The sequence below is a fragment of the Elephantulus edwardii genome, unplaced genomic scaffold (assembly GCF_000299155.1).
Source record: "Elephantulus edwardii isolate Elephantulus edwardi_28Jun2011 unplaced genomic scaffold, EleEdw1.0 scaffold00185, whole genome shotgun sequence".
NCBI lineage: Eukaryota > Metazoa > Chordata > Mammalia > Macroscelidea > Macroscelididae > Elephantulus > Elephantulus edwardii.
The window spans coordinates 5,392,609-5,402,812 of NW_006399935.1; positions in this window are offsets into that span (position 1 = coordinate 5,392,609).

Sequence of the window (10,204 nt, forward strand, 5' to 3'; positions counted from 1 at the left end):
GGAAGGCCCTCTATGAGGTGGATTGATTCACTGACTGGGGCAATTGGGATGGGTGTATTGGAGATGGTGCGATTGGCACAGGACAGAGCGGAGTTTAGGACTGTTGTACATAGGGTCGCTATGAGTCGCAAGCGACTTGATGGCACATAACAAAAACAACAACAACAAAGTGGGAAACACCTCTAGCCTAAACATGCAGTGTTAAAGGTTACTATGAGCTGAGGAAAAAGAAAGCACTTCCTCAAGAGGCAAAATATGGCCTTATCCCATCTGAATGTAGAAGCCATCTCAAGGATAGACTGGAGGCCGTGGACACCGATGACCGAAGGCCAGGTGAGTTGTGGGGTGACATTATGGGCATCCTCCAGGAAGAAAGAGAAAAGTGGTCAGAAAGACTAAACCAAAGTGGGTATCAGAAGAGACTCTGAAACCTTCTCTAGAACGCAGAGAAACTGCCATGAAGGGAAAAAAAGACAGAGTAAGAGAGGCAAACTGATTTTAAGGGCAGCTGGGGAAGACAAAGCATAATATTACAACAAAATGTGCAAAGAACTGGAGTCATAAACCCAAATGGGAAGAAAGCGCTTGTGTTTCTCAAGCTGAAAGAATGGTGGAAGAAAAGGCTCAGGTCTCTAGTCACGATAGTGAAGGATTTGATGGAGAAAATTTTGAACAACACAGAAAGAAAGAGAGAAGATGGAAGGAACACACAGGGTCACTGCACCAAAAAGAAGTGGTCGACGGCCAGCCATTCCAGGAAGGGACGTAGAATCAAGAATTGATGGCGGTGAAGGAAGAGGGCCAAGCTATGTGGCAGGCTCTGGAAAAACAGGAATACCAAGTGGAGTGCGTCAGCAAACATATGAGACGCTGGAAGCACACGTTTATGTCAGGAAATTAACAGACAGCTCCCTGCCTGCGCAAACGACCACAAGAGATCCATATTCGTGCTCGTTCTGAAGAATGTAGACACTGTGAAGTAATATCTAATATCACACACAGGGAGAATGTTACTGAAAATCATTTCAAAAGGCGTTTGCCTGTGCTTTACTAGCTGTGCCAAGGAGTTCCACCGTGTCAGTCGCAGTACTGTGTGTGTGGGCAGTGCTGTGAAGAGTGGGAATTCCACTCTTGACTGTGCTTCGGCACAACACACCACAACACACCCCACAACACACACTCCACAACACCCCACCACCACACACATACACACACCCAACACACAACACTCAACACACACAACACAACATACAGCACACACATACACACACCCCCAACACCCTCCCAACACACACCCCTCACAACACCCCACCACAACACACATACCCCACAATGTGCACATACACACCCCACAAAAAACACATGCAACACACACAACACACGTTAACACCCCACCACACACATACACACACCCAACACACAACACCCAACACACACATACACACAGAACAAGAGGATACTCCATCGTTTAAAATCAGGAAAGGTGTTTTTCTGAGTTCCATCTTTTCACCACACCTATTCAATGATGTCTTGGGCATGTGGCCTGGGTTACTATGCTTGGAGAAGGACATGACGCTTGGGAGAGCGGAGGGACAGCACAGGAGGGAAAACTCCTATCATGCTTGGAAAAGTAGGTGGCCAGCGAAAGACAGGAAGACCCTCCACAAGGTCGATTGATCCAGGGACTGGAGCGATGGCCTTGGGCCCAGCTGAAATTTTGAGGAGGGTGCAGGAGAGGACAAGATTTTGCTCCAACGCCCACTCGGTCACTATGATGTTTTTAGGTGCTGTCGAGTTGACTATGACTCATTGTGATCCTATGAACAAGAGGATCTGAACTCTGTCCCGTCCTGTGCCATCCTCACAATCTCTGACACGCTTGAACCCATTGCTGAAGTCACTGTGTCAAGGCACCTATTTGAAGGTCTTCCTCCCTTTCACCAACCCTCCACCTTTCCAAGCATGATGTCCCTCTCCAAGGTCTAGCATCTCCTAGCAACATGTATGTGAGACGAAGCTTCATCATCTTTGCCGCCAAGGAGCACTCTGTCTGTACCTTCTGCAAGACGTAGTTGTTCTTTTGGCCATCCCTGTGATGTTCAGTGCTCTTCTCCAACACTACAGCTCAAAGGCATCAAATTTTCTTTTGACAACCTTAGTCATAGCATAACAAGTGACTGAAAAGACCATGGCCTGGACCAGGTGTACCTTTGCCCTCAAACTGAAGTCACGGCTCCTCAATAATTTGGAGAGGTCTCTAATGACAAACTTTCCCAGGGTGATACATCTCCTGATCTCCTGACTCTAGTACCAAGTATATTGGTTGTGGATCCAAGTAAGAGGAAGTAATTGACAATCTCAATCCTTTCTCCATGTATCATGAAATTGTCTGTTGATCCAGTGGCAAGGATTTTTGTTTTCTTGATATTAAGACACAATGCATATTGAAGGCTGCAGTGTTTAATCTTCTGCAGCAAGTGCTTCAAGTCCTCCTCACTTTCAGCAAGCAAGGTTGTGTCATCTGCATAATGAAGGTTATCGATGGGTCTTCCACCAATCCTGATGCCGCATTTTCCTTCATAGACTTCAGCTTCTTGAATTAATTGCTCAGCATACAGATTGCCTAGGTATGGAGAGAGGGTACCACCCCGACACACTCCTTTTTAAATTTTAAACCATGCAGTGTTCCCTTGCTCTGTTCTCACAACAGCCTCTTGGTCTAGATATAGGTTTCGCATGACCACAGACAAGTGTGCTGGGCTTTCCACTCTTCTCTATGTGAGCCATAACTTGTTATAGTCCACATATTCATATAAAAATAGGTATAGACATTTTTTAGTGAGAAAAGATGTCCACAGGGCACAGAATGTGCTTACTGTGGTGACGTTATTCTGTGCCATCCTATCGTGGGGACACATGGCATTGATTCTGAAACACGGTGACCCCACACAGCAGAGCAGAACCACCTGTCATGTTTTCTAGGCTGCAGGACAGAGGTGCCTTGGTGGTGCAGTGGTTAACTCCTTGACTGCTAACCCCAGGCTGGCGATCCAAACCCACCAGCTGCCCTGTGGCACTGGATGCCCATAAAGATGCAACCCTGGAAAAATGCCAAGGGAGGGATCACCTCGGCCCCGTGGGGTCGTGAGGAGTAAGACTTGATTTAATGCCAGTGCATTCGCATGTTTTCACTTTAATATTTGTGGAGCAGATCTCAAAGTCTCTCTTTTCAGTAGAGCTGCTGCCTGGGTTAGAACCCCTAATCTTTTGGTTATCAGACCGTAACTCAGCTGCTGAGTGATGGTGTCAACATCTGGTGGTGATGGGTGGTACTGCCAAACAGTCCTGGCTTATAAAGTCCAGCCAGGGTTCCTAGTCCTGCATGCCCACCCTGTTGGGGGGCTGGCCCCCCCAGTGCACTCATGGTGATGACTGACACTGCTGGACCACATGGTGGGTCTGGCTCTTACCCCTCTTCTTCCTCTTTCTGGAAGAACCCTCTCTTTTGCCCCAGACAGTCCATCTTTCTCATTCTGTCCATGGTCCTGAGTTCTCCCTCTGGCGTTACTTGCTCTTCTCTGTCTTCTTCAAGCTGATTTCAGAAGGGCCTGGGATCAGGGATATCATCACTGATATTAGATGGATCTTGGCTCAAAGCAGAGAGCTGGTGAGATGCTGACTTGTGGTTTTGGTTTTTGGTTGATTTTTTTTTATTATTTTAATGAAAGTTCACAGAGACTTAGGGTTTCCAGTCATGCATTGTTGTACTTTTCTCCCTGCCTTTCCTTCTTTTCCCCAATCCACTCTTCTCCTTGAAGAGTAAAAGAAAACCTTTTTCATTGTTATGCAATCCCTCCCCCCAAGTCTACGCCACTGTGCAGCCTTCATTCTAGACTTGTGTTTTATTGATTTTGTAATGAAGCTTGACTCTGTGAATCATAACAAATTAGGGCTCACCTTGAGAAGAATGAGAATCCTAGAACACTTAATTGTGCTCATGCAAACCTGTGCATAGACCAAGAAGGAGTTGTCTGAACAGAACAGGGGAACACTGCGTGGTTTAATAGCAGGAAAGGTGTTTATCAGGGTTGTATCCTTTCTCCATACCTATTTGATCCATATGATGAGCAAATCACTCAAGAAGCTGGACTCTATGAAGAAGAATGTGACTTCAAGGTTGGGAAAGACTCATCAACAACCTGCATTATGCAGATGACACAACCTTGCTTGTAGAATGGGAGATAACCAAAGACTACAGCCTTCAATAGCAATTAAATCCCAGCATCAAGTAAACAAAAATCCTCACTAGTACAATAGGCAACATCATGCTAAATGGAAGGGGGAAATTAAATTTATGTTGTCGATTATTTCCTCTTCCTTAGATCCATAAACTTTTTTCAATTTTATTATTTTGTGTGTGTATTATCAAATTGGATCTGCCTGGTACAGGAGGAGATTGCCCCTCCGTCTCCAGCAAAGCATCTGGTGGATTCGAACCATGTACCTCTGGGATGGCAGCACAGCTTCTTGTCACTAGGCCTTAGATCCATAATTAACACCATTGATACCAGAAGTTAAGAAATCAAGAGTCGTGTTGCCTTGGGAAACTCTGCTGAAAGGATTTCCCCAAAGTGCTGAAGAGCAAGGATGTCAGATCAAAGATCTGATCAACAGTGCATCTAAATTCCAAAATCAATCTCCATAATAGTCTATGTGTTTCCTACTGCCAAAGGGGCCCTTTAGAGTAGTGAGAGAAGATCTTCACCCTGAAACCCACAGCGTCCCTTTTCAGCAGGAAGTAGCTAAGAGAATACGCCATCCCCTTTTCCTTATGACTCAGGGTGAAGTCTCTCTCAGGGAGGAGTGATAGGGAATGGCAAAGGACACACTGACAAAGGAGATTAAACAGAACTGGCTTTGACAAGCACTGTGGTAATTGGACAATTAGAACAGACATTCGGAGGGCGGGGGAAGAAGAAAAAACTGGGGAGGAGGGTAGAGAGAATGGTGCAGCAATGAAGGAATGAAAACCCAAAATCCCTGTAAATCTTCATTAATACTAATAAAATAAAAAAACCCCAAAGATCTGATCAAAGATGTGCTCTTTTCAATGACTTTCTACACACGTGAAAGTTGGACAATGAGTAAGGATGACAGAGATGAATTGATGCCTTTAAGTTGTGGTGTTGGAGAAGAACACTGAATATCCCGTGGAAGGCCAAAACACATCTGTCTTGAAGGAGGTGTCCAGGGTGCTTGTAAAGGCAAGGGGGGTGAAACTTCAGCTCACGTGCTTGGGTATGTTGTCCAGAGGGGCTCCTCCTCGGAAAAAGACGTCATGCTTGGAAAAGTGGAGGGTCCGTGAAAGACAGAAAGACCATCAAGAAGATGAATTGACACAGTGACTGTCCCAGCGGGCCCCAGTTTATCTGAAGATGCTGAGGGTGGTGCAGGAGTCAGGGCTGTTGTTCACAGGATTGCTATGAGGTAGTAAACTTGACGGCCCCTCTCAACAACAACAGTCTTCCTCTTCTGTCGCTCTTTCAGCCCCCACCTCACCCCTGGATTCCTATCTCTCTTCCCCCCACCTCCTCTCTTTCCCTTAATGTGATGTCTCTTTCCTCTTACCCCCTCCCATTCTCCGGTTCTTTCTGTCTCTTGCTTAGTCTTTCTGTCTGTCCCTGTGTCTCTTTCCTTCATCTCTGTCTCTACTCCTCTGCTCTCTTCCTCTCAGTCCCTCTCTGTCCTTTTTTCTCTGTGTGTCCCTTCTCCACTGCCACTTCGACTGTTTGTGTGTCTCTCTCCCCTGCTGCCTCCTTCCCTGCTCTCTCTCTCTGCCCCTCTGACCCTGCCTTTCTCTCCTCTGATCCAGCATCTGCCTCTTTCTCTCTGTCCCCCTTGCTCATCTGTCTCTCTGACTGTGTCTCTGTTTCTAGCGCTCTCTCTCTCTTCCTCCACGTTCCCTCCCCTCGTCTCTGTCCCTGACTCTCCCGTTTAACACACGTGTCCTTTCTGCAGGACTCTCTCCCTCCTGCCTTGCCTGGTTCTCTCTGTCCTTGGCTTTGCCTCTGTCCCCCTGTGTGTGTATCCCCAGTGACTTCCTGTCTCTGTCTCTGTCCCTTCTCCCTCAGGGGTCTCTCTTCTCCCTCATCTCCCGCCCCCCACTTCTTTCCTTAAGCACAAACCAGAGGGAAGCTGGCAGCCCAGTGGGGCTGCAGTCCGTTACCAGGGTGCTGGGGGAGAGGCTGTGTGGGCTCATTACCCTAATGGTTTCAGTGGAGGCCCCTGCCTGCCAGGAAATGGGCCACTTAAGCTTATTGGAGCTGGTGGTGGCAGCGGCCACTGCTGCCTTCCGGGCCTGAGCTTGGAGGGGGGCCGAGAGAAGGGACAAGGGTAAAGTGGGGGGCAGCAGAGGGGAGAAAAGAACACTGACACCCAACACATACACACACCCCCCAATACACAAACACAGAGACACACTCACACCCGACAGACACACAGGGACATTCACACCCAGAACACACCCCCAACACACACCCAGAGATGCGTTCACACCAAACCCACACAGAGACACACGCATATCCAGCAGGCACACACACTCACACCCAGCACACATAGAAACAACACTCATACCCCCCCACACAGAGACATTATCGCACTCAACACACACAGACACAACAGACATGCTCACACTCAATACACAAGTGTTCACACCTGGACATAGTCACACTCAGCCACACACACGTACTCATTCTCACACATCTGGACCCACACCTGGACAAACACTTACACCCAAACACGTGCTCACACCCAGACACACGCTCACACCCAGACAAACGCTTACACCCAGATACGCACTCACATTCAGACATGCGCTCACACCCAGACATGCGCTCACACCCAGACACACACTCACATTCAGACACGTGCTCACACCCAGACACGCGCTCACACTCAGACACATGCTCACACCCAGACATGCACTCACACTCAGACATGTGCTCACACCCAGGGACTCATAAAATACAGAATTGCATGCTCGCTTGCTCTCCTCTCTCTAACACACACATGCACACGCACACACACATGCACGCACACACATGCAGATTCAGTGACACCCAGAGACAGATACATCTAAACACATAAGAGACATGCGAATGACACCCAGAGACAGATACATTTAGACACATAAGAGACATGCGTGCGAGTGCGCATGCACACACACACACACACACACACACTCACACCCAAGACACAGGGATACACATGTTCACATGCAGGCACACAGAGATGTGCACTCCCAACCAGGCAGACACACAGATCAATTCAGATAGACAGAGAGGCATACCCACATGCACCTCAGACCCCCCCAGATACGAATACATCAGACACAGATATGCCCAGATACCCTCCCACCCAGATACATATCACACCTGGGAACACAGACATGTGCTCGCACGCAGGCTTCCATGTATGATGTCATGGGTTGAATTGTGTCCCCCAATATGCATGGATATAATGATAGAATCTAATGATCCCTCACAATCTGAGAAACCAAACAGCTGTGGGAAGACTGAGGGTGGAAGGCAACACCCCCACCTCCATCACGGGTCCTAGTGCACGTAACAGCTGGGCCTGGGCACTGGCCTGTGGTACCTATTCGCTCACTGTTGGCGCCGTGTACCACTGAGTGAGAACTGACCCATAGCTGACCCTCTGGCGGGTTTTCAGAGGCAGTTAATCCCATGGGAGGAGATTGCCCACCCTTCTTCCATGGAGCAGCTGGTGGATTCGAACCGCACACCTTCAGGATTGCAGTGCAGCTTCTTGCCACTTGTCCACCAGAGCTCCCTTTTCATTCACTGAAATTAAAATAAGAGTGAAGATGGGCACTCGGTGCCACTCAGAAGTCACTGCCAGGTTTGGAGTGCATCTTTTGGGAGCCCAGCATTGCCCAGCAAAGCTCCTTGATGTCAGGGTGGCCCAAGACCCACAGAGGCACCAGGGAATGTCAGGCCTGTTACGGCTGAAGTAACACACAACCCACACACGACGACCTCCCCTAGAGTCACCCTGTGGGGACTCATAACCCTCTAAACAGAAGAAGCATCCATTTCTGCGTCTAGGCCGTCCACGCGGGGTAGCCCTGTTACAGCTGTGTGAGAGGACTGAGACACACGTGCACACGGTGACAGGTCGGAGCACACGCAGACAGTGCACAGCCTGCACGCACACTTCAGGCGTGCGCTCACACGTGGTCTCACACATTCTCGCACCCACACACGTGTGCACAACACCCTCATGGACGTACACACTCACACCTTCACACCTGCCTGGGTGCCCACGGGGAGGAGGCAGGGCCTGGCCGAGCTGAACACTCACAGATGCCTCGTATTCAAAGGTGCAGAGGATGTGTCCCCCGACCATGTGTGGGTGGAGGTGGCGAGCAGGCTGGGGGTGCCTGGAGGAGGCCTGGTCTGAAGCCTTGGCTACTTGGAGCTCCGTTCTCCAGCTCCTCCAGGCCGAGGGGGAAAGCTACACATGCTTTCTGGAGGGTGTGGGCCATCTGCAGATCATGAGGATCCCAGGGTCCTCGGGCTGAGCTGAGCTGGGTGTGTGTGGGTTACCACACCATTTCCCCCCAGGAACATGACCTTTGTCCTTGATGTCTGAGAGGTCACTGCCAACACCCTGGGCTTCCCCAGGATTAGAGTCTATTGTCCTTGACCTTCAATCCACTTGGGTGGGGCCAGGTCAGGTCAGAGCAACTCACCATGGTGTCAGCCAGGTCACGCAGGAGAGCAAGATGCCACACCCCCCTGCCCACATGGCAGCCCCCAGGACCTCTGGTCATGGACACTCTGAGGCTTCCTGGTGGACAGGGGTGGTAATGCACAAGGGGGTGGGTGTCTATCTGTTGGTCAGTGTCTGTCACCATGTCTGTCTGTGTCTGTGTGTCTATGTCTGTATGTTCTGTGTGTGACCCTCTCATGTGTATGTATGTGTGCATATATGTTAATGTCTGTTTATGTCACTATGTGTCAGAACAAGGGAGCACCTCATGGTTTAATATCAGGAAAGGTGTGCATCAGGGCTGTGTCCTCTCTCCATGCCTACTCACTCTGTATTCTGAGCGGATCATTCAAGAATCTGGACTCTGTGAAGAAGAATGTGACCTCAGGTTCAGAGGAAGACTCATCAACAACCTACATTAAGCAGATGACACAATGTTGGTTGCACAAAGACTTGAAGCACTTGCTGTAGAAGATCATAGATTACAGCCTTCTGTGTGGATTACATCTCAGCATCAAGAAAACAGAAATCCTCCTCATTGGAACCAGGAGGCAACATCATGGTAGATGGAGAGAAGCGTGAACTTGTCAGGGATTTTGTTTTACCTGGATTCACAATCAACACCCTTGGGAGCAGCAATCAAGAACTCAAAAGATGTTGCCAAGGATTTTGAAATGCACTCCATGACTTGGGAGAGGCTGGGAGCATTTATGCTGAGTGAGTTAAGTCAGTCTCGTAAGGATAAATACTGCATAAGACTATTATTGTAAATATAGAATAGTAACTAGTAAAACATGTATGGGAATCAAAGGGGGGAGCAGTGGGAGCTGAGGGGTGAGGATGGGTAGGGATGAAACCACAGGGTTTCACAATTTGGTGGGTGGACGGAAGGACTGAAGGACATGGGAAGGATCCAGTGCGGACCTGAAATGATAAGATCCAATGGTGATTAGTTTTATGAAACACAATGCACAGGAATGATTGTGTGAAACAGAGCATAAATGAAGAATGCTGTGAGACACAATGTATACAAACTTTGTAAGCCAGCCAATATAATTTTTTAAATAAAGTTTTATATACATACACACACACACACATACAAACACACACACACATATAGTTGTTGACATGTGTCATCGAGTCGCTTGCAACTCATATATATATACCTATTTGTTGACATGTGCCATTGAGTCGCTTGCAATTCATAGTGACCTTATATACAACAGCCCTAAACTCTGTTCTGTCACTCATTCCAATTACCCCAGTCACTGAATCAATCCATCTTCTAGAGGGCCTTCCCCTCCTGCACCTGCCCTCCACGCTCCCAAGCATGATGTCCTTCTCCAAGGACTGGTCTCTCCTTACAACATGACAAAGTATGTCAGACAAAGTCTCAGAATCCTTGCCTCCA